Source organism: Macaca thibetana, chromosome 11 (genome assembly GCF_024542745.1).
Source record: "Macaca thibetana thibetana isolate TM-01 chromosome 11, ASM2454274v1, whole genome shotgun sequence".
Classification (NCBI taxonomy): domain Eukaryota; kingdom Metazoa; phylum Chordata; class Mammalia; order Primates; family Cercopithecidae; genus Macaca; species Macaca thibetana.
Genome location: NC_065588.1, coordinates 38,382,506 through 38,410,470, shown reverse-complemented (window position 1 = coordinate 38,410,470; position 27,965 = coordinate 38,382,506). Strand labels below are relative to the sequence as shown.

The window sequence follows — 27,965 nt, the reverse complement described above, 5'->3', positions numbered from 1 at the left end:
GTGATCCGCCCGTCTCGGCCTCCCAAAGTGCTGGGATTACAGGCTTGAGCCACCGCGCCCGGCCGAAATTCAGAATTTTTTTATACCTTCCGGTAAATTGAACCTTTTTATCATTATAAAGTGCTCCTCTTTATAATGGTAGTTACTTTCGCTTAACAGCTGGAACAGCTTCTTTCGGTCAGCCATTTTGTAGTATATATTTTTCCATATTTTTACTCTCAATCCTTCTGTATTATTATGTTTCAGCTATGCCTCTTGTATGCAAAATACATCTGGGTATTTTTTTAATTGGGTCTGAAATTTTCTGTCTTTAATTAGAACATTTTAGTCCATGTATCTGTCTAGGTCCAATCAAGAGTCAGAGACCACGATGGTAATTTGAAGAGGAAGTATAATATAAAGAAGTATTAAATAAAATGGGCGACAGAGCCGACCCTGTCCCAAAATAATAATACTATTAAATGTTATTTAATGGTACTAAATAAAGTTGAGGTAATAGGGGTGGATTAGTAAGAAGCAAAGATAATTCTAATAAATATAGCAGGTAAAAGGAATAACCAAGGCCAGGTTCCGTGGCTCACTCCTGTAATCCCAGCACTTTGGGAGGCTGAGGCAGGCGGATCACTTCAGGTCAGGAGTTCAAGACCAGCCTGGCCAACACGTGTCATTGCACTACACCCTAGGCAAAAGAGCGAGACTCTGACTCAAAGAGAAAAAAAAAGGAACAGCCACTACTCTAGACCCCGAGGTAGAACGTCCAAGGAAAAGTACAATTCACACCCCTGCCACTCTAGGGCAAAGAGATCATGACCATGGCTCACCAGATTGCAAAAAAAAAAAAAAAAAAAAAAAAGCAAGTCTCTCTGGTACCAGATGAGTGGAACTTTCTAGAAATCCACCCTCTGTAACTTACCAGAATTCCTCACACCAGGGTGCCAGGGAAAGGGAAAGCTGTTTGCAGGAGGCATTTGACATGAGCCATTCTGCCTCAAAGGCACACACGAAAGACGACTCTGCCTGCCACGGTACACTGCGGGAACCTGGCGCCGGAGAAGCGGCCAGGGCATCACTCTGGGGAGGTCATGTATGCCGCAGAAGCTGGATGCTAGGAACGGGAGCATGCTGCAGGAGCCTCAGGATGGAGTGTAGCAGCCCCGGGAAGTAAAAACGTTTTCTTTTTGCAATGTCTGTCTAGCGCCCTCTACTGATAGTTTCTGTGCCGTCTGGCAAGAGAAAACTTAAAAGGCCCAGAATCATTTTCCCAGAGCAGAAAACAGGGTGAATTTGGAGCTGAGAGACCATAAATAACACACAGTCCATTTATATTTTAACATTATTACTAATATATTTGATCTTAAATCTATGTGTTTTGTATTTGTCCTACTTGTTTTATGTTCCTTTTTGTCCCCTTTCTTGCCCTTTTTTTTTTTTTTTTTTTTTTTTGATACAGAGTCTCGCTCTGTCCCCCAGGCTGGAGTGCAGTGGTGTGATCTTAGCTAATTGTATCCTCTTCCTCCCAGGTTCAAGCGATTCTCCTGCCTCAGCCTGCCGAGTAGCTGGGACTACAGGTGCCTGCCACCACACTTGGCTAATTTTTCTATTTTTAGTAGAGATGGGGTTTCACCGTGGATGGTCTCCATCTCCTAACCTCGCGATCTTCCCACCTGGGCCTCCCAAAGTTTTGGGATTACAAGCATGAGCCACCGCACCTGGCCGTCTTTTTAAAAAAACTTATTTTTGTAGGCTGGACTCGGTGGCTCACGCCTGTAAACCCAGCACTTTGGGAGGTGGAAGCAGGTGGATTACCTGAGGTCAAGAGTTCAAGACCAGTCTGGGCAACGTGACAAAACCTTGTCTCTACAAAAAATACAAAAATTTGCTGGTTGTGATGTTGTACAATAGTAGTTACAGCAACTTGGGAGGCTGAGGTGGGAAGATCGCATAAGCCTAGGAGATGGAGGTTGCAGTGAGCAGAGATCAGCCACAACACTCCAGCCTGGGCAACAGAGTTAGACTCTGTCTCAAAAATAGTAGAAGTAAATAAATATAAAACAAAAATTACTTTTGTAATTCTATTTCCGTTCCTCTATTAGTCTGGAAAATATTCATTATTTTGCTTCTGTTTTAGATATTATCCTCTAGAGTATAGAATAATTATTTTCCTTAAAAATTTTTAACAGCCTTATTGATTTTGTGTGTTTGTTTTGAGACAAGGTCTTGCTCTGTCGCCCAGGTAGGAATGCAGTGGCACAATCTTGGTCCACTGCAGCCTGGAACTCCCAGGCTCAAGCCATCCACCCAAGTGGCTGGGACTACAGGCCTGTGCCAGAACGCCTGGCTACTTATTTAAAATTTTCTGCAGAGAGGAGGTCTCCCTATGTTGCCCAGGCTTCTCTTGAACTCCTGGACTCAACGGATCCTTCTGTTTTGGGCTCCAAAAGTGGTGGGATTACGGGTGTGAAACACTGTGCTGGGTATTAACAGCTTTATTGAAGTAAAATATACATATCATAAAATTCACTCATTTTGGCGGGTGTGGTGTAGTGTAAAATGGTGTGATCACTTTACAAAACCGTTTTGCAGTTTCTTAAAATATCAAACATAGATAGATTTATCTATTTTATCAAATTTTGATATCAAATCTAGATTTATCTTTGACCCAGCAGATTTACTGCTACATATTTACCCCCAAAATAAAAATGTATGTCCACCCAGAGTCTTGTACATAAATGGTCATAGAAACATTATTCATAGTGGCTGAAAAAGTGGAAGCAATCCAAATATGATTTTTTCACAACTCTGTAAAATCACTAAGAAATTATTCAATTGTACAGTTAAGATGAGTGAATTTTTCTTTTCTTTCTTTCTTTCTTTTTTTTTTTTTTTTGCTGGAGTCTTGCTCTGTTACCAGACTGCAATCGTGCAATGGCACGATCTCAGCTCACTGCAACGTCCTGCTCACTGCAATGTCCGACTCCCTGATTCAAGTGATTTTCCTGCCTCAGTCTTCCGAGTAGCTGGGATTACAGGCACGCGCCACCACGCCCAGCTAATTTTTGTATTATTAGTAGAGACGGGGTTTCACGATGTTGGCCAGGATGTTCTCGATCTCCTGACCTCGTGATCTGCCCGCCTTGTCCTCCCAAAGTGCTGGGATTACAGGCATGAGCCACCACGCCCGGCCTATTTGTCTTCTTATCACTGAGGTGTAAGAGTTCTTTATATATTCTGGTTATGAGTCCCTTCTTAGTTATATGATTTACAAATATTTCTCCAGATTTGTGGCTTTTCACTTCCTTACTGTGTCCTTTGAAGGACGAAAGTTTTTAATTTTGAAGTTCAGTTTATTAATATTTTTATCTTATTATTTGTGCTTTTGATGTTTTGCCTTAACTCAAGCCCATGAAAATTTACTTCTATGTTTTCTTTTTTTTTTACTTCTATATTTTCTTGCAGAATTTTCATAGTTCTAGCTCTTACATTTATGTTTATGATCCATTTTGAGTTTATTTATTTATTTATTTTGAGACAGGGTCTCACTCTGTTACCCAGGAGTGCAGTGGAGCAATCTCGGCTCACTGCAACCTCTGTCTCGTAGGCTCAAGCCATTCTCCCACCTCAGTCTCCCAAGTAGCTGGGACTACAGGTGGGTGCCACCAAGCCCAGCTAATTTTTTTGTGTTTTTAGTAGAGACGGGGTTTCACCATTTGGCCAGGCTGGTCACGAACTCCTGACCTCAGGTGATCCTCCCACCTCGGCCTTTCAAAGGACTGGGATTACAGGCGTGAGCTATTGCGCCCGACCATTTTGAATTTATTTTTGTGTATGGTATGAGGCAAAGGTCTAAATTCATTGTCTTGCATGTGGGTATCCAATTGTTCCAGCATCATTTGTTGATTAAAAACTATCCTATTCTGCGGGGCGCGGTGGCTCACTCCTGTAATCCCAGCACTTTGGGAGGCAGAGGTGGGCGGATCACCTGAGGCCTGCAGTTCGAGACCAGCTTGGCAAACATGGTGAAAACTCCGACTCTACTAATAATACAAAAATTACCCCGGCGTGGTGGCAGGTGCCTCTAATCCCAGCTATTCAGGAGGCTGAGGCAGGAGAATTGCTTGAACCCAGGAGGGGTTCAGTGGAGGGGTTCAGAATTGCTGGAACCCAGAGGTTGCAGTGAGCCGAGATCACGCCACTGCACCACTCCAGCCTGGGAAACAGAGCTAGACTCTGTCTCAAACAAACAAACAAACAAAAACAAAACAAAAAAAAACTATCATTTCCCTTATTGAATCACCTCAGCACTTTTGTTGAAAATCAATTTACAGTAAGTATAAGGGCTTCTATCTGGACTTGAAAAATGACATATTATATTCTAACGGTAATTAGTACTTTATTTACCTTTTATTTTATTTGTTTGTTTGGTTGGTTTTGGTTTTTGGGGTTTTTTTTGTTTGAGACTCCATGTCTCGCTCTGTCGCCCAGGCTGGAGTGCAGTGGCACAATCTCGGCTCACCGCAACTTCTGCCTCCTGGGTTCAAGTGATTCTCCTGCCTCAGCTTCCCTAGTGGGAAGGGAAAGGATTTTTTTGGCTAGGATTACAGGCATGCAGTCACCATTCCCGGCTAATTTTGTATTTTTAGTAGAGACGGGATTCCTCCATGTTGCTCAGGCTGGTCTTGAACTGACCTCAGGTGATCTGCCCACCTCGGCCTCCCAAACCTGCCTTGTTTATACGCTAGTGTTATCATGGATTTCCATTTCTGCATATTGTTTCTTGTAAGTCCAATAAATGAGGAAAGAAATTTGTATCATTGTTTTATATAGTCCATGTTTATATTTAGATCTACCCATACCTTTACCACTTTTGTGCTCTTCATTCCTTCTTGCACCTGGGAACTTTCTATCTAGGATCATTTTCTTTTTTGCCTACAGAATATCCTTTAGTACTTCCTTTAATTTGGGTCTGCTGGTGATAGACTATGTTAATTTTTGTTTGTGTAAAACATTCTTGAAGAATATTTTCACTGGTCATAAAATGTTATATTGACAATTATTACTATTATTATTATTATTATTATTAGTTCATTGAAAAAATTATTTCATTCTTTTCTGGTTTCTATCATTTTAAAATTTTTATTTTTTCTTTTTTGAGACAGAGTCTGGCTCTGCTGCCCAAGCTGGAGTGCAGTGATATGATCTCCACTCACTGCAACCTCTGCCTCCTGAGTTCAAGCAATTCTCCTGCCTCAGCCTCCCCAGTAGCTAGGACTACAGGCACCCACCACCATGCCTGGCTAATGTTTTGTATTTTTAGTAGAGACAGGAATTTTACCATGTTGGCCAGGCTGGTCTCAGACTCCTGACTTTAAGTGATCTGCCTGCCAATGTGCTGAGACTACAGGCATGAGCTACCGCACCCAGCCAAAAAAAAAAAAAAAAAAAAAAAAATTTAATCTTTGGGATGTTATATTCTGGGAGCTCAGCCTTCAACTTTGTCAAAAATTCCATGAAACTCATGCACTGAGTGCCTAATTTTGATTATAATGATGTTCATTTCTAGAGAGTTTCTTTTTTTTTCATATTTGCAGTTGATTAAGGATAGCTGCAAACTCTTTGTCACTCTTCCAGTTGAGAGATGGGGTCCAACTGCTCCATGAACCTGGGCTGACTTTAGTGATTTGCTTAACCAATAGAATGCATTGGAAATGATGTTCTGTGATTTCCGAGGCTAGATCATAAAAAGTTTTATGATTTCTACCTGAGCTTTTTGAAATGCTTGTTGTGGAAATTCCAGCACTCAAGACGCTCTCTTTGGGATCCCAGCCATCTTGCTATAAAAGGCAAGAAACATGTAGGCACTTGAAAGTTCTAGCTGAGCTCCCAGCAGCCAGCCAACACTACTACGTGAAGCCATGCAAATGAATTATTTTGTATATCTAATCCATTTACATTGTCAGATAACTGTCACCCCAGCAGACAATTCCAAGGTTTGTAGTCAGACAGGAGAGCAGATTAGGATCGGTACTGGGTTGTACTCAGTGCTTTTCTTTCTACTCTGTTTTATGCCATCATTTTCCCATCTCATTTTTTTTTTTTCTTATTAATCCCCACAGTTTTGGAAATCCCATTTTTCTACCCCTTTTGCTGCTTTTTTTTTTTTTTTTTTTTTTTTTTAAAGACAGGGTCTTGCTTTGTCACCCAGGCTGGAGTGTAGTGACACAATCATAGCTCACTGCAGCCTCAACTTCTCGGGCTCAAGTGATTCTCCCACCTCAGCCTCCCAGGTAGCTGGGACTACACGTGCATGCCACCACACCTAGCTAATGTTTTCATTTTTTCTAGACATGGGGGTCTTGCTATGTTGTTCAGGCTGGTCTCAATCTCCTGGGCTAAGGCAATCCTCCCACCTTGGTCTCTCAAAGTCCTGGGATTACAGGCATAAACCACTGCACCCAGCAAGCTGCCACTCTTATTCTTCTCTCTCTGGACATGAAAACATCCATTTTAAACTCTAAAGAGAGGATAAGAAATGGGGCTGAATGCATATTAATACAGTTGGAATTAATGAGAGAAAACAATGTATGCAGGATGGACAAAAGACCATGTTTTAAGACTAAAATTTATGAAGTTATCCTGCAGAGTTAATAATAAATCACCAGGTACAGTGACTCATGCCCATAATTCCAGCACTTTGGGAGGCCAAGGCAGAAGGATTTCTTGAGGACAAGTGTTCAAGATCAGCCTGGGCAATATATTGAGACCCCATCTCTACAAAAGATAAAAACATTAGCCAGATGTGGTGGTGAGTGCTTGTAGTTCCAGCTACTCTGGAGGCTAAGGCAGGAGGATCTCTTAAGCATAGGAGTTTGAGATTACAATGAGCTATGATCACACCACTGCACTCCAGCTTGAATGACAGAGTGAGACTCTGTCTCTTAAAATTTTTTTTTCAGAATGATTAATAACTTATGCAAGTCTGGAAAAATAATTATGCCCATTATACTGCTATAGTTTTTTGGAAATTATTTGTCTTACCAAATATAAAAGTATATGGAAATCCTGGTGTTGGAGAGGATGATCAATACCTCTTTTAGCCTAACACTGTAATATTTTAGTATTTGTTTTTCAGGGAAACGTTATTTGACCCATTGCTTAAAGTAATAAATCAGTGAGATACAATGATAAGCAGTACTTTATGAATTATGTATAACATCTTAAGTTTATTTTTTTTGTTTTCTATGCTTAATGGGCATTAATTATACATTACTGAATATTCACTAAATGTTAATCATGCATTGGGTATTTTTCAGAAATTTTATTTTGTTGATTAGGAAATATAACATCGTTCCTTCAAATTTTGGGTGGCTAAATTATAAAACAATATGCCTTTTGTTTACTTTCATATAACTATATATTAAGCCATTATTTTCCATATAAGCCATTATTTCCATATTATTGCTACTTACAACACATATCCTACATTGAATGCTTACAGTGTGCCAAGAACCATTCTCAGCACTTTATTTTTTTTCTTGTTAGCTGGATATATTTCTTTTTCTTTTTTTTTTTTTGTGACAGAACACTGTTTGCAGTGGAGGAAACTGGCATTGCAGTCTGGTGGTATAATGGCTTGTTCACATAAACCAGGACACGTTTATCTTTTAGCACAAAAAGCCCTAATGGCGCATATCCTATTAAAATTAGGACATCTCCAATATTCTCTCTCTCTGTTTTTCTTTGTCATCTTTTTTTTTTTTTTTAAATAAACATTGTCAAGGTTTGTCCAAAAGAATGCCATGTAGGTTCTTGGCTAGCGGAAGACAATTCAGAACAGCTGTTGCACATTTGGACTGTCACCTTCTCCAGGCTGGCAGTTGATATCTTCTTTTTTTTAAACTCATTTTTATTAAAAAACATTTTAAAAGTGCTCCAACTATCAGTTTTGCAAAATCTCTAAGGGAAACACAAGAGTAAGGTGCTGAGGTAAAAAACAACTGAGGTAGCTTTATTTCTGTGTGTTTTTCTTGTTAAAAAAAATCTGTAAATTTAATGCTACAATAAACATACGTATGCATGTGTCTTTATAGTAGCATGATTTATAATCCTTTGGATATATACCCAGTAATGGTATGGCTGGATCAAATGGTATTTCTAGTTCTAGATCCTTGAGGAATCACCACACTGTCTTCCACAATGGTTGAACTAGTTTACAGTCCGACCAACAGTGTAAAAATGTTTCTATTTCTCCACATCCTCTCCAGCACCTGTTGTTTCCTGACTTTTTAATGATCGCCATTCTAACTGGTGTGAGATGGTATCTCATTGTGGTTTTGATTTGCATTTCTCTGATGACCAGTGATGATGAGCATTTTTTCATGTGTCTGTTGGCTGCATAAATGTCTTCTTTTGAGAAGTGTCTGTTCATATCCTTTGCCCACTTTTTGATGGAGTTGTTTGTTTTCTGCTTGTAAATTTGAGTTCTTTGTAGATTCTGTATATTAGCCCTTTGTCAGATGAGTAGAGGGCAAAAATTTTCTCCCATTCTGTAGGTTGCCTGTTCACTCTGATGGTAGTTTCTTTTGCTGTGCAGAAGCTCTTTAGTTTAATTAGATCCCATTTGTCAATTTTGGCTTTTGTTGCCATTGCTTTTGGTGTTTTAGACATGAAGTCCTTGCCCATGCCTATGTCCTGAATGGTATTGCCTAGGTTTTCTTCTAGGGTTTTTATGGTTTTAGGTCTAACATTTAAGTCTTTGATCAATCTTGAATTTATTTTTGTATAAGGTGTAAGGAAGGGATCCAGTTTATTGCAGCACTATTCACAATAGCAATGACTTGGAACAAACCCAAATGTCCATCATTGATGGAGAAATGTGGCACATACACAAGAAAGTGTGGCACATATACACCATGGAATACTATGCAGCCATAAAAAAGGATGAATTCATGTCCTTTGTAGGGACATGGATGAAGCTGGAAACCATCATTCTCAGCAAACTATCGCAAGGACAGAAAACCAAACACTGCATGTTCTCACTCATAGGTGGGAATTGAACAATGAGAACACTTGGTCACAGGAAGGGGAACATCACACACCGGGGCCTGTTGTGAGGTGGAGGGAGTGGGGAGGGATAGCATTAGGAGATATACCTACTGTAAATGATGAGTTAATGGGTGCAGCACACCAACATGGCGCATGTATACATATATACCAAACATGCACGTTGTGCACATGTACCCTAGAACTTAAAGTATAATAATAAAAAAAAATCTGTAAATTTAATGCCCTGGGCCAACAACCTTGTATAAATTTCTACTTTCCTCCACATTTTTTTTAAAGAAAGAAATCATTTTGCTGAATATTGATGGTTTATACACCAAAATGCAAAAGACAAAATACATTCTTTCATTATGGAATTTTTTCTTTGTTTGGTTGATTGGTTGGTTTGATGGGTTCCTGTTTTCCTCTTCCAAAACGCTAGGACAAGTACCATTGACTCTTGTTCTTTTGAGTAACCAAGTGTAAGTTGAGGCTCGTTTGTGCGTTTTGGTTTTGTTCCTTTTGTGTGATATGATACTCAGAGCACTGCTTTGCCTGGCAGGGGGTGTGTTGGGGGTGGGTGGGGGGGTGAGGGGGGTGCATAGATATGGGATTGAGATTGAGGGATAAGGGAGTTCAAAAGAATGGAGATGGAGAAGAAGGAGAGGGGAGGGATAAACAGAGAGAGACAGAGAATTATATAGCAGTATACAAAAAACCAGTTTAAAACCTGTGAAGCACGCCTGTAATCCCAGCACTTTGGGAGGCTGAGGCGGGGGGATCACGAGGTCCGGAGATCGAGAGCATCCTGGCTAACACGGTGAAACCCTGTCTCTACTAAACACACACACACACACACACACACACACACACACACAAAGCCGGGCATGGTGGCAGGCGCCTGTAGTCCCTGCTACTAGGGAGGCTGAGGCAGGAGAATGGCGCGAACCCAGGAGGCGGAGCTTGTAGTGAGCCGAGATCGCGCCACTGCTCTCCAGCCTGGGAGACAGAGCGAGACTCCGTTTAAAAAACAAACAAACAAACAAACAAAAAACAAAAAAACCCTGGGAGAAATGGGTGTATGAGCTAGACACTCAGGAGGAGTGTCTCCTTCAAGGAGACGGCGGTATCCCTTCTGTTGATGTACACAGGTGATCCAGAACTGCTGTGAGTGTCCTTTCGACGAGATTTCTCTCTGGGTGAATTTTGTGTGGGTGGCCTCGAAGCTCTCTACACCGTGAGACCTTCCAAAGACTTTATTCTTTAAAGTCTAGAAAAGCCTGCTTTGTCTTTAAAAAGAAAAAAAAAGTAATAAATGGGCCCGGCGCGGTGGCTCAAGCCTGTAATCCCAGCACTTTGGGAGGCCAAGACGGGCGGATCACGAGGTCGGGAGATGGAGACCATCCTGGCTAACACGGTGAAACCCCGTCTCTACTAAAAAAAAAAATACGAAAAACTAGGCGGGCGCCTGTAGTCCAAGCTACTCCGGAGGCTGAGGCAGCGTAAACCCGAGAGGCGGAGTTTGCAGTGAGCTGAGATCTGGCCACTGCACTCCAGCCCGGGCGACAGAGCGAGTCTCCGTCTCAAAAAAAATAAAATAAAATAAAAAAGTAATAAATGACTAAAAATTGGAGTTAGTTGAGTTCTTTGATATATTATTTCTAAAATATATGACCACTGCAGGCACCCTGTGTAACCCGGAGGACACATGTCTTAACATCTTCCCCTTCTAATATGTATACACATGTACAGAGACTATTTGCCACAAAAAAAGGCGTGCATTTTGCTTGGCTTTGAACACGTTCACCTTTGTTAGTTCAGCCAAAAGGGATAGCGTCGTGGGAGTTAAGGAGAGATCCGAGTGGATGGTGAAGCGGATGGTGAAGCCTGCAGAAGCCCTGCGGGGCGGGAGGCGGCCGGGTGGTTCTGGCAAACCTGACTGACCCTACCCAACCCTCCTCGGCCCCTGGGATTGTCAGGGCCTCTGCAGAGTCCCTGGCCGCCTCCGCAGACTTCTCATTCCTCAGATGGTCTTTGGTTTGCTCTTGATCTGGCTGGCTGTGTTTGGTCCCATTCTGTCAGGTGTTGGAAGGGCTCCATTCATCCGTTGTTTTGCTGGTGCCTGTGTGTGGGACCCTCACTTGCTGCTCTGTGAGGCGACTCCCTGAGGGTATTTCTGCTCCTGCTGCTTCACCTGTTGTACAGTTCCCCTGATCTTGCGCTGTGCAGTCTGGCACAGAAGCGCCCGATAATTCTGATGATCACTTCCTCATTTTCATCTGGCCTTGGGTCAGGAGGCAAGATGACTTCTGCACTGGTTAAGTTCTGCAGTTCACTCACAGTCTTGCCACCTTTGCCAATCACCCGGCCAGCTGTGGAAGAGGGCACTCTGACATGGGCTTCCAGCTTCACTTCTTCCTTGGGGTTAAAAAAGTTTTCTTCTTTCACTTTCCCAAAGATCCATCCCTCGCCCTGAACTGGGCTTCCGGTGGTCCGGTGATGATGACGATCCTTTCGCTGACGTCTGGGCCTTCCACAGGGGCGACCCTGATGGAGGCTCCAGCGAATCTCGCCAGCTGTTTGATGTGTGCCCCTTTCTTCCCCATGATGGTGCCCACACTTTGGGTTGGGATGAAGAGATTCACAATCTCCTGCTCTGGATAAGAGTGATGATGCGGGAACAGGCCAAACTGGTGAGGAGGGTACAGGTGGAGAAGTATCCGGAGTGGGTATTAACAGCCAGCATATCATTTTCGAAGGCCTCACGCAACTTCTTCACAATCTCTATCTCAGCACTGGCACAGGCCTCAAATGTGCCCTTCACAGTGACGGTTCCGGGTTGTATATGCTCAAATCCTGCAAAGATGAGATTGTTATCTTGGTCCCTGTTTCATGTTCCTTTTTCTTCCAATTTCAGCCTTCTTTTCCAATCAGTCTTCCAACCAAGCCATTGTGGGCCGAGATTTTCTTCAGCTAGTTTGGCCTCATCTGCCTCTTTCTGCATGATTTCAAGAATCACACCGCCTGCTTCAGAAGTCCCCCCTGGGGTAGCATGGATGGTGACAGGCTTCTCTGCAGCTCCAGAGCTCTCTTTTCTATAGATGTCTACCTGGGACTGGGTCTGCTTAGTGATGTTCTTTATGGTCAAGCCCTCCTTTCCGATGACGGCACCAACAAACTTTGTGGGGACCAGGATCCGCAGCGGGAAATCGATCTGTCTGGCCTAAGAAGAGCCCCCAGGGGCGTGGCCTTGCTCCCAGGAAGAGAGGTCCCCAGGCTTGGCTCGCTGAGGCGGCGAAGGGGAGCTCACCTCTTCATCCGGGAAGTAGGAAATCTTGAAGGAGGAGTTCTCAAACTGATGCCTGCTTAGCTTCTCCATGGCTATTTTTGCTTCTTCTCTTGTTGCAAATGTGACGTTGACAACGGCGGTTTCTGTGTCTGTGTTGACTTGTTCCACATTCTCCACCGTCCCATATTGAGCCAAAAGTCCATCCAACACCTCCCACTTCGGGAGAGGAGGGATATTTCGAATCTGAATGTTCCTGCTCCTTAGCTTTTTAGAGACTGAATAATCAACTTCCATGATTTTCCCATGCAATTACACTTGAGCCGAGAGAGTCTCGATGGCGCGGATGGCCCAGGTCTGGTCCGGGTAGTCTACGAAGGCGTAGCCGGACTTGAGCAGGACCTGTCCCGCCAGGGGCAGCTTCCTGTACCCAAAGAGCTGCAGGAGGTCGTCGGCGGTGACGGCGGGGCTCGGGTTCCCGATGACAAGCTTGTTCATCATCCGTCTCTTCCCCCAGAGCCCGCGGCTCCCCCGGCCCGGTACCCGGCGCTCCTCGCCCCCTCCGCTGCCCTGGTCTCTCCTCCTGCTCCTCCTCCTCCGCCCCGCCTCCCTGCCCTCCGCCCTCCGCGCTCCCGCCACCCACCCCCACCCTCAGCCTGGCTCCCCGCTCAAAGCACTTTAAATGTGTTTTCTACTTTAATCTTTACAAGAATTGAATGAGGTATGTCCATTTTACAAATGAGGAAACAAAGTCACAAAGACGTTAAGTCATCTACATGTTTTATGGCTGCAAAATCAGATGACGCTTAAGTTTATGCAGAATCAGTCTAAATAACTCACCTTATTTAAACTGTATGAATTAGATTTATCTTACTAGTCTCTTTTTCTATTTTTTTTTTTAATTAAGGGAATCACAATTAACTTCACTACAATGCCAGATGCTGTTACTCAGGGGTGATGATAACTTTAAAGATTAAAGATTAAATTGGCAGGGCGCGGTGGCTCACGCCTGTAATCCCAACACTTTGGGAGGCCGAGACGGGCGGATCACGAGGTCAGAAGATCGAGACCATCCTGGCTAACACGGTGAAACCCCGTTTCTACTAAAAATACAAAAAATTAGCCGGGCGTGGTGGCGGGCGCCTGTAGTCCCAGCTACTCGGGAGGCTGAGGCAGGAGAATGGCGTGAACCCGGGAGGCGGAGCTTGCAGTGAGCCGAGATCGCGCCACTGCACTCCAGCCTGGGCGACAGAGCGAGACTCTGTCTCAAAAAAAAAAAAAAAAAAAAAAAAGATTAAATTGATTTACTGTGAAAGTTTAGCCAACCAAAAATTCCAGAATAAATGAAAAAATATCTAGTAACCCTGATACAATCTTACTGGACTAATCTTTTAAAACCTGTATTTTCATCTTCAACACAAACATCAGGACTTCTAAAGTTGGACTTAAATGTCTTATGCCTGCAGTATTAGATGATGATCTCAGAATAAGTTTTCCCAACATTCTGTACTTGTCTTATACTGTCAAAAACATGATAATTCATTTTAAAAATCTTTGCTCATAAAGATATCTATCTATATTTTCTTTCATAACCATATTTATATAGAACATAAAAATGCAGATAGTTTGGCCAAACTACCTGTATTTGAGTTTTGGTCAAACTATTTGTATTTTTATGTTCTATATTGTCTAAATGATAGCTTAGCCTGGAAAAATGTCAAGCCATTACCTTTGCCTCCTTATATTTCATTTTATTTATTTATTTATTTATTTATTCATTCATTCATTCATTTTGAGTCAGAGTCTTGCTTTGTTACTCAGGCTGGAGTGCAATCATAGCTCACTGCAGCCTCGAACTCCTGGGCTCAAGTGATGCTTTTGCCTCAGCCTCCCAAATAGCTCGGACTACAGGCATGCGCCACCATGCCCAACTGATTTTTTTTTTTTTTTTAATATAGAGATGGGAGTCTGGCTAGGTTGCCACAGCTGGTCTTGAACCCTTGGCTTCAAGCAATCCTCCAGCCTTGGCCTCCTAAAGTGCTGCAATTACAGGCATGAGCCACCATGTCTGGCCTGTCTCCTTTTAAATAGAAAATATATATATATGTATTTGCATGCCTTCACTTAGTTCTCATCTGATAAACCCAAAAATGTGCTTTAGATAAGGTATGTTCTCTCTACCATACCGCTTGAAATCAAAGACTCAAATTGCAGAAACACATATACATCAAATTATGAACTGTGTTTGTCTTTAAAATATCCTTTGGAAAAAAATCTTTACTTGAAGAGGCTAGAGATATGATGATTCATGCTATAATTTTATCTCATGAAACTATAGCAAATTTCTTTGGCTAACATCCCAGTCAAATTCTAAATATGACTTAATTCTACATGGAACATAGCTGTCAAACTCTGTATTCGTTTTAAGTTTCTTAAATCTATACCCAAGTACTGTATTTGACCACCCCTAGCCACCAATTTCAGAGAAAACAGTTTAAAATCACTCTTAAAATTTTAAGTTCTAAGTAGTCAATCACTTTTTGCTACAGTTCTGGGAGATAAAATTATTATATCAAGCACTATATAAATTTCACTTTTCATTCAATTTTGTACATTTCTGTGTCTAGCATACAGATTTTTCTTTCATAATAATAGCAAAACAAAGAAAAATAACCAATTTGAGAGCCTACTATGTGCCATGTACATTACATTATTGTCAATCAGCTTCACAATCTTGGAAGACAGTTGTTGCCCATGGGCAAAGGTAGTACTCTTTGTTCTATTCCTTTGTCCTTTGACTCAATCTGCAAGGAGCAGTTTTCTATGGTTTGATTTGGTTTGGTTAATGAACATTGCATGATCTGCAGCTAGCAGCTTGGTGCATGGCCATTTATCAAATGCCCTAAGAAGACTGGTATGGCAATAAGAGCTAGTGCTATATTTTCAAAACTGAATTTGGCTCTTTCCCTTCTTTTCAATTCTGTACCCATGTGGATATGGAAGGAACACTTAGGACTTGGTAGAAGTCTAAACCACTTCCCTTTTCTCTGTTCTCTCTCTCTCTTTTTTTTTTCCCCCTCACAAACCTAGTGTCTTGCCCTGACACAGGAAGGTCTGGGATACCTTTATGTTCAATGAACAACTTTTTGCTCATATTTGTCCCTTGTTCTCTAGATCTGGCAGATGTTCTTTTCATACCACTGGAAAGGCAAATTTCAAAACTTGAGGGTGAATGAGGTGATGAGGCAGGAAGGAGAGACTAGATGTGCCATTTGACTTGCTTTGGGTGTTGGCGTTTGTAGCCTCCAACCTAAGGAAGTGGAATTCTACACTTCTTCTGGACCAGCTCTCTGGAGTTTTGCATTAGGGTTTGGAGCCAAAGATACAACTAGCAATGAAATATGACTTTGTCTTGTTTTGCCCCATTGTGCAATAGCTTCCTCAACACTGTCACAGAAAGGAGTGACAGGCCCAAGACTAATTCAGACATTCCTGGCCAAATACCATTCAGCACCATCTTGATGCTAATCCATTTTTAAAATTTTAACATATAATAGCAAAGATCAGCCGGGTGCTGTGGTTCATGTCTGCAATCCCAGCATTGAGGGAGGCCAAGGTAGGAGGATAACTTGAGCCCAGGAGTTTGAGACCAGCCTGGGCAACATAGTGAGATCCCGTCTCTACAAAAAATTTAAAAAATTAGCCAAATGTGGTGGTGTGCACCTGTAGTTCCAGCTACTCAGGAGGTTGAGGTAGGAGGATCACTTGAGCCTGGGAGGTTGAGGATGCAGTGAGTCATGACAGTGCCATTGCACTCCAGCCTGGGCAACAAAGCGAGACCTAGTCTCAAAAAAAATTGCAGGCTGGGTGCAGTGATTCACGCCTATAATCCCAGCTCTTTGGGAGGCTGAGGCGGCAGATCACTTGAGGTCAGGTGTTCAAGACCAGCCTGGCCAACATGGTGAAACCTCATCTCTACTAAACATACAAAAATTAGTCAGGCATGCTGGCAGATGCCTGTAATCCCAGCTACTCAGGAGGCTGAGGTATGAGAATCACTTGAATCTGGGAAGCGGAGTTCGCAGTGAGCTGAGATTGCCCCATTGTACTCCAGCCTGGGTAACAGAGTGAGACTCCACCTCAAAAAAAAAATTGCAAAAGCATGTACTATGTGCTAGGCTCTGTTGTGACTGCTTTAATAATGCCACAACAAACACATTGAAATTAACACCGGAAAAAAAACTGTGCTGAATGTTGGCAGTAATGAAAGAGTTAAAATATATGAAATTTTATAATTTCCCTGTAAGGGTACAGGTCTCCTTAGTGCTGCTATGAACAGTTTTAGCTCTTAGCTGAGACCAAATCTGCAAATTTTAGAAATGACTTAGCTTCACATATGGTGTCATTAATTACTTGAAGAAAAAATATTGAGACTTTTTTCTCCTGAATTTCTGTCTTTTAATTAATGGGTCTATCATTCCACATTTGTTTTTGTGAAATAACAACTTCAAATTATTTCAAAAAGGCTGCTTCAGCTTGCATTCGTTTAGTAAATTAAACACTATCTTCCATGGATATTCAGCGTTCATGGTAAAAAATGTGAAGGATGGGAACTGAGTGAAGAAACATTACTTTCTATCCAATCCCATAGCAAGATTCTTACTTGAAGGTCATAATACAAGGTTGTCAGCCAGCTTCAACTAACAAGCCTACAAATAAAATCATTTTTAGAAGATGGGAGGTCAGAGGGGCTGATAAACCAGCTGACAGTGTTCTAACGTGGCTCCCCTTGTCTTGTGCTACATGATGAATCAAAGTCTCTGCAGACTGTTAGGGAAGAGCCAAAACAAAAGCAGGACAAATGTTGAAACCAGATTCAGAGGAGGGTACAAGCAGGTCAATGAGACCTAGTAAAATAAAGCAAAAGCAGAATCAGAGATTGGGCAAGGACAGAAGCCAAGTTGCACAACGACACAGTAAAAACTAGTGGAGATAAATAGAAAAGGCAGAGTCCTTAAAGATAATTAAGATTTAGATCAGCTTGAGCTAAAAGAAGTAAATCAAGGGAGAGCCGAATAGAGGTCTCTATGAAATCCAACAAAGATGTGCTATGTAGCAGGCCCAGTTTTGCTACATAAAGCCTTATAGATGTTCCTCCACTAATTTTAAAGGTTGCAGACATGGCATTTGACAGAAGCTAAGGTCACGTCACTTGGTTTTGTTCTCAAAATATGAACATCACCCTTCTGTCTCTTAAGTGCATTCAGGTGGTTGCAAAAGGCACTGAGCCAGAAAGCATAAGAATGGATGTAAATCTGTCTCTGCTAATATGAAACAATTCAAGGTACGTGACAAACCGCATTAAATCAGCAAAGCTTTATTTGTATCCTGATACTAAGAGCAGGAATTGGCCCATTTGCAAAGGTTCTGCTAATTGGCTTCTTTTTTTTTTTTTTTTTTTGAGACGGAGTTTTGCTCATTGCCCAGGCTGGAGTGCAATGGTGCAATCTCGGCTCACAGCAACCTCCACCTCCCAGGTTCAAATGATTCTCCTGCCTCAGCCTCCTGAGTAGCTAGGATTACAGGCATGCACCACCACCCCCGGCTAATTTTCTATTTTTAGTAGAGACAGGGTTTCTCCATGTTGGTCAGGCTGGTCTCGAACTCCTGACCTCACATGATCCGCCTGCCTCGGCCTCCCAAAGTGCTGGGATTACAGGCGCGAGCCACTGCGCCAGCCTTAATTGGCTGTTTTTAAATGTGGAAAAACAGTTATCATCATTCTGGGATCATTGGGATTATTGGTTCTGCCTTCAGATAAGCAGAATAAACAAGCCTCAGTTCCGATGGAAAGTACTTGTGTTGCATTCTTCCACACTAGGCTCTCACAGCCAATTCTAATTGGTTATTTGCTTTTCTCCTGTGTCTGTATCTTCACATCTACCTAGGCCAATGGACAGCTCCTGAGAATATTGTCACTTAAAATGTTTCCAAAAACTATTTGCCCTATGTTAGCAGAGCTCATCAGCTCACTTGCAGATAGGGTTGTCCGTTGGATTTAGTTTTTGCTTTCATTTCAGGAAGGGGTCAAGTAGCTTGTGATAGACCTTTTAAAAAGTATAAGTGATATATCTACTTAAATATATTCCTACTTCAGTAAACTTAATATCAGGGGTAGGAGGGACAAGTACATACCAAGCCCACTGATTTCACATGATCTTGCCACTAAATATTATTATATAGGAAAGTAAAGGCATTATACTTAATCTTTTTTATTTATTTTTTGAGATACAATCATAGCTTACTGCAGCCTCGACCCCCCAGGCTCAAGTGATCCTCACACTTCAGCCTCCCTAGTAGCTGGGACTATAGGCATGTACCACCACACCCAGCTGCATTACACTTTGTCTAGTCTTCTCTTTAACGGTTATATACATTGACCTGCGCCCACCATTTTATTCTTGAGATTGCAGTGATAGGAAAGTAGGATAAAAAAGGACTGGGGATAAACTGAGAAATGGAATGAATGAGAGAGTCATTCATAACTTATTCAGATTTAAGTATTGGGTTATTGATTTATATATAGTCTAGTTCTCCCACATAGAAACTATAGCCTTAGCTGACATAAATAATTTTTTATTGCTGTATGTGATTATACTTCACTTGTCTAAAAGACATTGGTCCAACAACTTCTCTTCTCTATAATATGACCAAGAAGTAGGAAATAAGGGGGGTCACTGTGATAAATGAGAAGTAATATTTCTGCACTAATGCTCATGAACTTGGCCGAAAAGACAGCCCTTTGGATTTCCAGTCAGTCCCTGTTTTCCCTGCCTGTAGAAGCAACATGGAAGTAACAGATTTGAAAGGAGGACAAGGCAGGTGGTAGCAAGCACGATGGTAGCATAAGAAGTGGCAGTGGATGGCCAGGCATAGTGGCTCATGCCTGTAATCCCAGCACTTTGGGAGGCTGAAGTGGGTGGACTACTTGAGTCAAGAATTCAAGACCAGCCTAACATGGTGAAACCCCATCTCTACTAAAAATACAAAAATTAGCCAGGTGTGGCGGTGCACATCTGCAATCCCAGCTACTCAGGAGGCTGAGGCAGGAGAATCGCTTGGACCCGGGAGGTGGAGGTTGCAGTGAGCCGAGATTGCACCACTGCACTCTAGCTTGAGTGACAGAGTGAGACTCCGTCTCAAAAAAAAAAAAAAAAAAAGTGGCAGTGGACAACTGGACAATGAAGGAAGTAACAGAGAAAATGTAAAAGCAGATTGAAGACCTTACAAAATTTAGGCTTCTGGGCCTATCTGTTATATGGACAAGCACATCTACATATTCAAATAAATGGAATATCTTTTACAGGCTACTAAGGAGTTTGGATAAATAATTAGAAATTATTAAGGACATCTAAGCACTAGCATAGCACTAAATTTTAGTTTTGAGCAGCCAGACAAGAAATATTTAGAAAGAACCCTATCACCTGGGTCAGTGCCAGGGCTATGGAAGTTAACAAGGTACATTCCCCATCCTCCTGGGATTTATAATGTGGAGGAGACATAACTGAGGGAGTAAAAAATGATAGAACAGGCAGAAGAATGACTAGAATACAAAAGGAATGAAAGTGACCAGACCTAGGGCCTCACTGGATGTGGATGGTAACAGAAAGTCAAGATTCTGAGATGAATCTTGATTTCCCACACGAGCAGTTGGGTAGGTCGTTGTTGTTAACCAGGAAACAAAAAGCAAGAAGACAAATATATTAGAGAGAAAGGAGGAGTTCACTTTTGAGACGTTTGTGGGATAGCCAGAAGTCAGAAATATGTTTCTAACTTTTGGCTGTCCCACAAACATCTCAAAAGTGAAAATTATTTGTCATTCTAATGTATTTGTGATAATGGAAGCTGTAGGTGAAGATGAGAATACTGTATAAAGATCAAGAAGAATAAGAACTATAGGAACTTAAAAACCATCTACTTTTAAAATATGGGTAGATTAAGAGGAGCTAGGAAAGAGTATGGAAAAGGATTTGATCTGAGGAATAGGAATAAAATCAGGAGAGAGTGCTGTTATGAAAGCTAAGTAAAGGGTCGAATAAGGTGAGTAGTGACAAGTGATTTTTGGATCCGACAATAAGAGCATCTGTAGTAATTGTTGAAAGGGGAAAACCAAATCTAAAGGTTTGAAAAGTGGGGAGTGTTTATTTAGGGAAAGTTGAATCTCTGGGTTAAAGAAAAAAGAAAAGTGAAGAAAGTTGACAGAATGGAGAGAGCAAGCATAGATTTTTTTCGAGAGGCCTGGCCTTGAAGGCATGGTAGACAGCCTTTAGGATGGCTCCCAGTGATCCCTGCCACCTGGTTTTCATGCCTTTGTGCAATATCCTCCCGTTGAGTGTGGGCTGGACTTAGTGACTTGCTTCTAAAGAATAGACTACAGGCCGGGCCCGGTGGCTTACACCTGTAATCCCAGCACTTTGGGAGGCTGAGGCGGGCGGATCACGAGATCAGGAGATCGAGACCATCCTGACTAACACAGTGAAACCCCGTCTCTACTAAAAACACAAAAATTAGCTGTGTATGGTGGCGGGCACCTGTAGTCTCAGCTACTCAGGAGGCTGAGGCAGGAGAATGGTGTGAACCCGGGAGGCAGAGGGTGCAGTGAGCCGAGATCGAGTCACTGCACTCCAGCCTGGGTGACAGAGTGAGACTCCGTCTCAAAAAAAAAAAAAAAAAAAAAAAAAGAATAGACGAATAGACTACAGCAAAGTGATAGGATGTCACTTCCGAGGGTTACAGAAGACTAGATTCCATCTTGCTTGCCCTTTCATACAGTCTCTGCTCACTCAGATGGAAGCCAGCTGCCACATTGCGAGCTGCCCTAGAGAGACCCACATGGCAAAGAAGTGATGGAAAATTCCAGTTAATAGCCAGTAAGGAACTAAGGCCCTCAGTTCAACAACCTGCAAGGAATTGAGTTCTGCCAACAACCAGATGAATGAGTTCAGAAATGGTTCCTCCCTCAGACAAATTTGAAATGACTATACCCCCAGCTGACATCCTGATTGCAGTCTTGTAAGAGACTCCAAGGTGGAGTACCTAGCTAAGGCACACCCAGAATCTTTTTTTTTTTTTTCAGCTTCCATCTTTTTAGACATGTTTTATTTATTTATTTTCTATTTTATTTATTTTTTTGAGACAGTCTCATTCCGTCGCCCAGGCTGGAGTACAGTGGCGCAATCTTGGCTCACTGCCACCTCCTCCATCCCCTGGGTTCAAATGATTTTCACACCTCAGGCTTTGGAGTAGCTGGGATTACAGGCATGCACCATCTCATCCGGCTGATTTTTGTATTTTTGGTAGAAACATGGTTCGCTGTGTTGGCCATAATAGTCTCAACCTTTTGACCTCAAGTGATCCCCCTGCCTTGGCCTCCCAGAGTGCTGGGATTACAGGTGTGAGCCCGCACCCAGCTGACACCAGATTCTTGATGTACAGAAACTTATTTTCAGCTAAGCTTCAGGGTAATTTGTTTTTTTGTTTTTTGTTTTTTGTTTTTTGTTGTTTTTTTTTTGAGACGGAGTCTCGCTCTGTTGCCCAGGCTGGAGTGCAGTGGCCGGATCTCAGCTCACTGCAAGCTCCGCCTCCCGGGTTCACGCCATTCTCCTGCCTCAGCCTCCCGAGTAGCTGGGACTACAGGCGCCCACCACCTCGCCCGGCTATCTTTTTGTATTTTTTTAGTAGAGACGGGGTTTCACCGTGTTAGCCAGGATGGTCTCGATCTCCTGACCTCGTGATCCACCCGTCTCGGCCTCCCAAAGTGCTGGGATTACAGGCTTGAGCCACCGCGCCCGGCCGCTTCAGGGTAATTTGTAATGCAGCAATGGATAAATTGAAAATGCAGCTATGAAAGTGAATGGAGGCGGGAACTGAATCCAAATGGTAAGGTATGAGACTGGGTGATGACTTTAGAAAATGTTTTGGAGAAAGGCTTTTTTTTTTTTTTTAATTATACTTTAAGTTGTGAGATGTATGTGCAGAATGTGGAGGTTTGTTACATAGGTATACATGTGTCATGGTGGTTTGCTGCACCCATCATCCCATCACCTAGGTTTTAAGCCCCTCATGCATTAGGTATTTGTCCTAATGCTCTCCCTCCCCTTGCCCCGCACCCCCTGACAGGCCCCAGTGTGTGACATTCCCTTCCCTGTGTCCGTGTGTTCTCATTGTTCAACTCCTACTTACGAGTAAGAACATGTGGTGTTTGGTTTTCTGTTCCTGTATTAGTTTGCTGAGAATGATGCTTTCCAGCTTCATCCATGTCCCTGCAAAGGACATTAACTCATTCTTTGTTTATGGCTGCATAGTGTTCTGTGGTGTATATGTGCCACATTTTCTTTATCCAGTCTATCATTGATGGGCATTTGGGTTGGTTCAAAGTCTTTGCTATTGTGAATAGTGCTGCAATAAACACACATGTGCATGTGTCTTTATAGTAGAATGATTCATAATCCTTTGGGTATATACCCAGTAATGGGAGGGCTGGGTCAAATGGTATTTCTGGTTCTAGATCCTTGAGGAATCGCCACACTGTCTTCCACAATGGTTGAAGTAATTTACACTCCCATCAACAGTGTAAAAGTGTTCCTATTTTGGAGAAAGACTTTTTAAGATAAGACAAATTCAAACATTTTATATCCTGAAAAGCCATTAAAGGATTTGAAAATAAAGCAAGGAGAAAGGATAATTGGTAGAGCAAAAGGAGATAAGGGAATGTCAAATAACAGCCTTTCTACTCTAAATGTGGTCTATGAACCACTAGCATCAGCATCATGTGTTGGAAATGCACAATCTCAGGCCCCACCCTAGACCTACTGAATCAAAATCTGCATTTTAATAAGAACCACTAGTAGTGCCTGCAGACTGACTCAGAACACAAGTGAACAGAATAGATTCATCCAGGCGGAAATAATCTCTACCCGAGGCAAGAGGGAATAGGGAAGGAGATGGAGATATTAATACATTTGTAGATAGAACTGAGAAGGAGAGAACTTGGTGACAAAAACTGCTTCCCTCCCTCCCTCCCTCCCTCCCTTCCTTCCTTCCTCTCTTTCTCTCTTTCTTTCTTTTTTTTTGACAGGGTCTTGCTCTGTTGCCCAGGTGGGAGTGCAGTGGCGCAATCATGAGTCACTACAGCCTCAGCCTCCCAGGCTCAAGATTCTCCCACCTAAGCCTCCCAAATAGCTTGGACTACAGGCACACACTACTATGCCAGGCTAGGTTTTTGGATTTTTTTTTGTAGAGACAGGGTTTTTTCATGTTGCTCAGGCTGGTCTTGAACTTCTGGCCTCAAGCGATCTGCCTGTGTCAGACTCTCAAAGTGCTGGGATTATAGGCATGAGCCACTGTGCCCAGCCACTTCAGTGCTTTCTATGAAGTACAAATTCATTCAGGGCTCAGAGCTTGAAATGAGTGGGAAAAAATTACAATAGCTATGAAAGTGAATGGAGGAGGGAACAGATTCAATAATATATATAAATGTCTGCAAATAATTACTAGGAGTACAGCTGAGTTTGGAGACTAGGAATTTGCCAGGTGTGGGATTAAATAATTTTTTTTTCTTTTAGTGTTGTACAGCAGCCCGCATGTAGACTAGAAAAGGCAGATTGCAGAATTAATGCAAGGATGAGATACAGTGAATTCTGGAAATGGGATAGTAAGTCAAAATGCACTAGAGCATCTTGGATAGAAAAGAAAGAAGTTGAGTCCAAGTTGAGGAAAAACAGATTTATTAGGCTGGCAGATAAGAAGTAAAAATGGGGAAAGGGTAAGAATCCTGGAAAATTAGGAAGGCATTTTCAGAAATCAGAGTAAAATAAGATTTCAGAGGTAAAAAGGTTATTTAAATCCTCCAGCATCTCCTTCGTTTTTTTAAAAACACATCTCATGAGCAGTAACATCCTCCATTTTTAAATCTCTAGAAATAACAACAGATACGGAAATTGTAACCATATTATTTAACATGCTCAACCCAAGGGTTGTAATTGATGAACTAGCTTTATGTGGTTTACCACTATCCCTTTAACATTTATTAAATGAGGACAGTAGTTTTGCTGCCCCCTTGAGAGCTCCAAGAGGCCCCCAGGACTTTTTAGGTATCCCTTAGAGAATAGACAGTTTTATGCTCACTTTAAGTTGCAAAACACAGTCCAAATATGGAAATTAGCATCTCCAGTTTTTTGGTAAGAATTATAATCTAAAGTTGATTTAGAATGAAATCTTCACTCTTACCGTTAGAATCAACTTCAGGCCAGCCTCCCCTACACCTGGAAGAGGAGATGTGATGAGTTTCTTTTCTCTCTTTGTTTCTTCTCCCTCAGCTTGATACTCATAGCTTCTGGCCCCTTGAGAGTTGAGGCATAAGGAGAGATGAAAGGAGAGGGGGTGCGGAGAGTTCTTATGTGACTGATACCACTCTAGGATGACAGTATGCTCTCTAGGCTTGCAAGTATTTAAAGCAGATTCTCTTGCAGGTGTGTTTTTAGGTTCTTAGGTTTATGTTTACTCAACTGCCTGTGCTATGATGAAATCGTTTTCCTCAGTGGCCATTGCTGCTTCTGTAAATTCTCAGTCCACTCACACAGACCATCTCTTGGGGCTGGGGGAGAACCTCCTTTACCTTTGACAGAAGCCCTCCCAGGCCAGAACACTTTTTCTTTTGTTTGTTTTTTTTGTTTTATTTGGCGGAGTCTTGTTCTGTCACCCAGGCTGGAGTGCAGTGGTGCGATCTCGGCTCACTGCAACCTCCGCCTCCCGAGTTCAATCTATCCTCCTGCCTCAGCCTCCTGAGTAGCTGTTCACCACCATGCTCAGCTAATTTTTGTATTTTTAGTAGAGACAAGGTTTCACCATGTTGGTTGCGAACTCCTGACCTCAAGTGATCTGCCCACCTTGGCCTCCCAAAGTGCTGGAATTACAGGTGTGAGCCACCGTGCCCGGCCACCAGAGCACTTTTTAAGTGACCCTCGGCTGATAATTCTCCCAAGGGCTCCACACCTCATCCCTGATAGTCATGCACCTTTGGCTTCTGTCAGAGGGGAATGTAGTTACTTCTCCAAGCAGAAGCATCTCTCTTGCATCTCTGCCCTGCCTCCTCAGCCAGTTGCTATAGGTTCTCATCTTTCAATTCCTCAGGCCTATCAAACACCAAGCCACCATTTAGTGTTGTTATAAAGGAACCTGAGGCTGGGTAAAGAAAAAGAGTTTATTTGGTTCACAGTTCTGCTGGCTAGAAGACTGGGCATCCAGCAAAAGCCTCAGGCCACTTCCACTCATGGCAGAAGGTGAAGGGGAGCTGGCACTGTAGAGATCACATAGAGAGAGAAGGAAGAGAGAGGGCAGGGTGAGGAGGGAGTGGGGTGCGGTGCCAGGTTCATTTTAACAACCGGTTCTTGCTGGAACTAATACAATGAGAACTCACTCATTACCACAAGGATGACACCAAGACATTCATGAGGGATCCTTCCCTGTGACCAAAACACTGTACATTAGACCCCATCTCTAACACTGAGGATAAAATTTCAGTATGAGGTTTGGGGGGGACAAATATCCAAACTATAGCGACATTCATAGCAACATTATTCATAATAGCCAAGAATTGGGAAAAAATCCAAATATCCATCAGTTGATGAATAAACAAGAATGGTATATCCATACTGAATCCTATTCAGCAATAAACAGGAGTGAATGACTGATATAGCCAATGACATGGATGAGCCTCAAATGACTATGCTAAGGCCAGACGTGTGGCTCATGCCTGTAATCTCAGCACTTTGGGAGGCCAAGGCAGGTGGGCCAACTGGGGTCAGGAGTTCGAGACCAGCCTGATCAAAATGGTGAAACCCCGTCTCTACTAAAAATGCAAAAAATTAGCCAGACGCGGTGGCATGTGCCTGTAATCCCAGCTACTTTAGAGGCAGAAGCAGGAGAATTGCTTGAACCGGGGAGGCAGAGGTTGCAGTAAGCTGAGATTGCACCATTGCACTCCAGCCTGGGCAACAAGAGCGAAACTCTGTCTCAAAAAAAAAAAAAAAAAAAAATTATTATGCTAAATGAGAGAAGCTAGATACAAATGAGTATACGTCGTATGACTGCACTTATGTGAAATTACTAGAAAAATCAAAACTGTAGAAATGGAAAGAAAATCAGTGTGTGCTTAAGATTGAGCAGAGGGCAGATTGAACATGAACACAAAGAAACTTCAGAGGACAATGGAAGAGTTCTAAAAGTGAATTGTAGTGATGGTTGTGCAACTGTATAAACGTAGTAACAATCATCAAAGAATAATCCACTTACAATGAGTAAATCATACAACATATAATTATACCTCAATAAAACTGTGAAGAAAAACCTTATTGGTTACTACTAAAACAGAAATAGAATCTATAACCCCTAAACAGTTAAAATAAAAATCAAATTAATAGATTTAACTACTCTAACAAAAAGCGAAATAGGGAGAAAAACAATAAAAGAAAAACACACATAGTAAATGCAAAATAAAGTGGTAAGCCTGGGCGCAGTGGCTCACGCCTGTAACCTCAGCACTTCAGGAGGCCAAGGCAGGCAGATCACTTGAGGCCAGGAGTTTGAGACCAGCGTGGCCTCATCTCTACTAATGGCAAAACCCCATCTCTACTAATAATACAAAAATTAGCAGGCATGGTGGCACACGCCTGTAATCCCAGCTACTCAGAAGACTGAGGCAGGAGAATCCCCTGAACCCAGGAGGTGGAGGTTGCAGTGAGCCAAGATCGCGCTATTGTACTCCAGCCTGGGTGACAGATCATAACTCCATCTCAAAATAAATAAAGTGGTAAGATTTGTCCACACCTATCATAACTGCAAACATTGTAAATACATATTTGCTGATTTTAAAAAATCTTTAAAAAATTAACTTTATACTGAATTTCTAAGATATATCTTTATTTTAAAAACATCACAGATTGGAGCTCAAGGAGATGGCACAGCCCAGAATGTGGCTTTGAGAACGGGCTGTTGGAATGATTGAAGGAAGTCAAGAAACTTCAAGATCAAGACTGAATATCAGGCCGGGCGTGATGGCTCACACCTGTAATCCCAACACTTTGGGAGGCCTGGGCAGGAGGGTTGCTTGAGTCCAGAGTTCAAGACCAGCCTGGGCAACCTGGCAAAAACCCATCTCTACAAAAAATTTAAAAATTAGCTGGGTGTGGTGGCTTGTGCCTGTAGTTCCAGCTACTCATGGGGCTGAGGCAGGAAGACTGATTGAGCTTGCGGGAGGTCAAGGCTGTAGTGAGCCAGATCATGCCACTGCACTCCAGCCAGAGCGACAGAGACAGACCCTGTCTCAAACAAGGAAGGAATGAAGGAAGGAAGGAAGGAAGGAAGGAAGGAAGGAAGGAAGGAAGGAAGGAAAGAAGGAAGGAAGGAGGGAGGGAGGGAGAAGCCGGGTGTGGTGGCTCACACCTGTAATCCTAGCACTTTGGGAGGCTGAGGCAGGTGGATCACCTGAGGTCAAGAGTTTGAGACCAGCCTGGCCAACCATGTTGGCGAAACCCCGTCTCTACTAAAGATACAAAAAATTAGCCGGGTGTGGTGGTAGGTG

At 42.5% G+C, this 27,965-nt stretch overlaps 1 protein-coding gene and 1 pseudogene across 3 annotated transcripts in view; one reads left to right on the top strand and one right to left on the bottom strand.

Annotated features, from left to right (window-relative positions):
* The window catches only part of YAF2 (YY1 associated factor 2), a 1,232,548-nt gene that overhangs the window by 1,092,154 nt on the left and 112,429 nt on the right, over positions 1–27,965 (top strand). The window lies entirely within an intron of this gene.
* LOC126931308 (insulin-like growth factor 2 mRNA-binding protein 2) lies at positions 11,177–12,826 on the bottom strand (annotated as a pseudogene).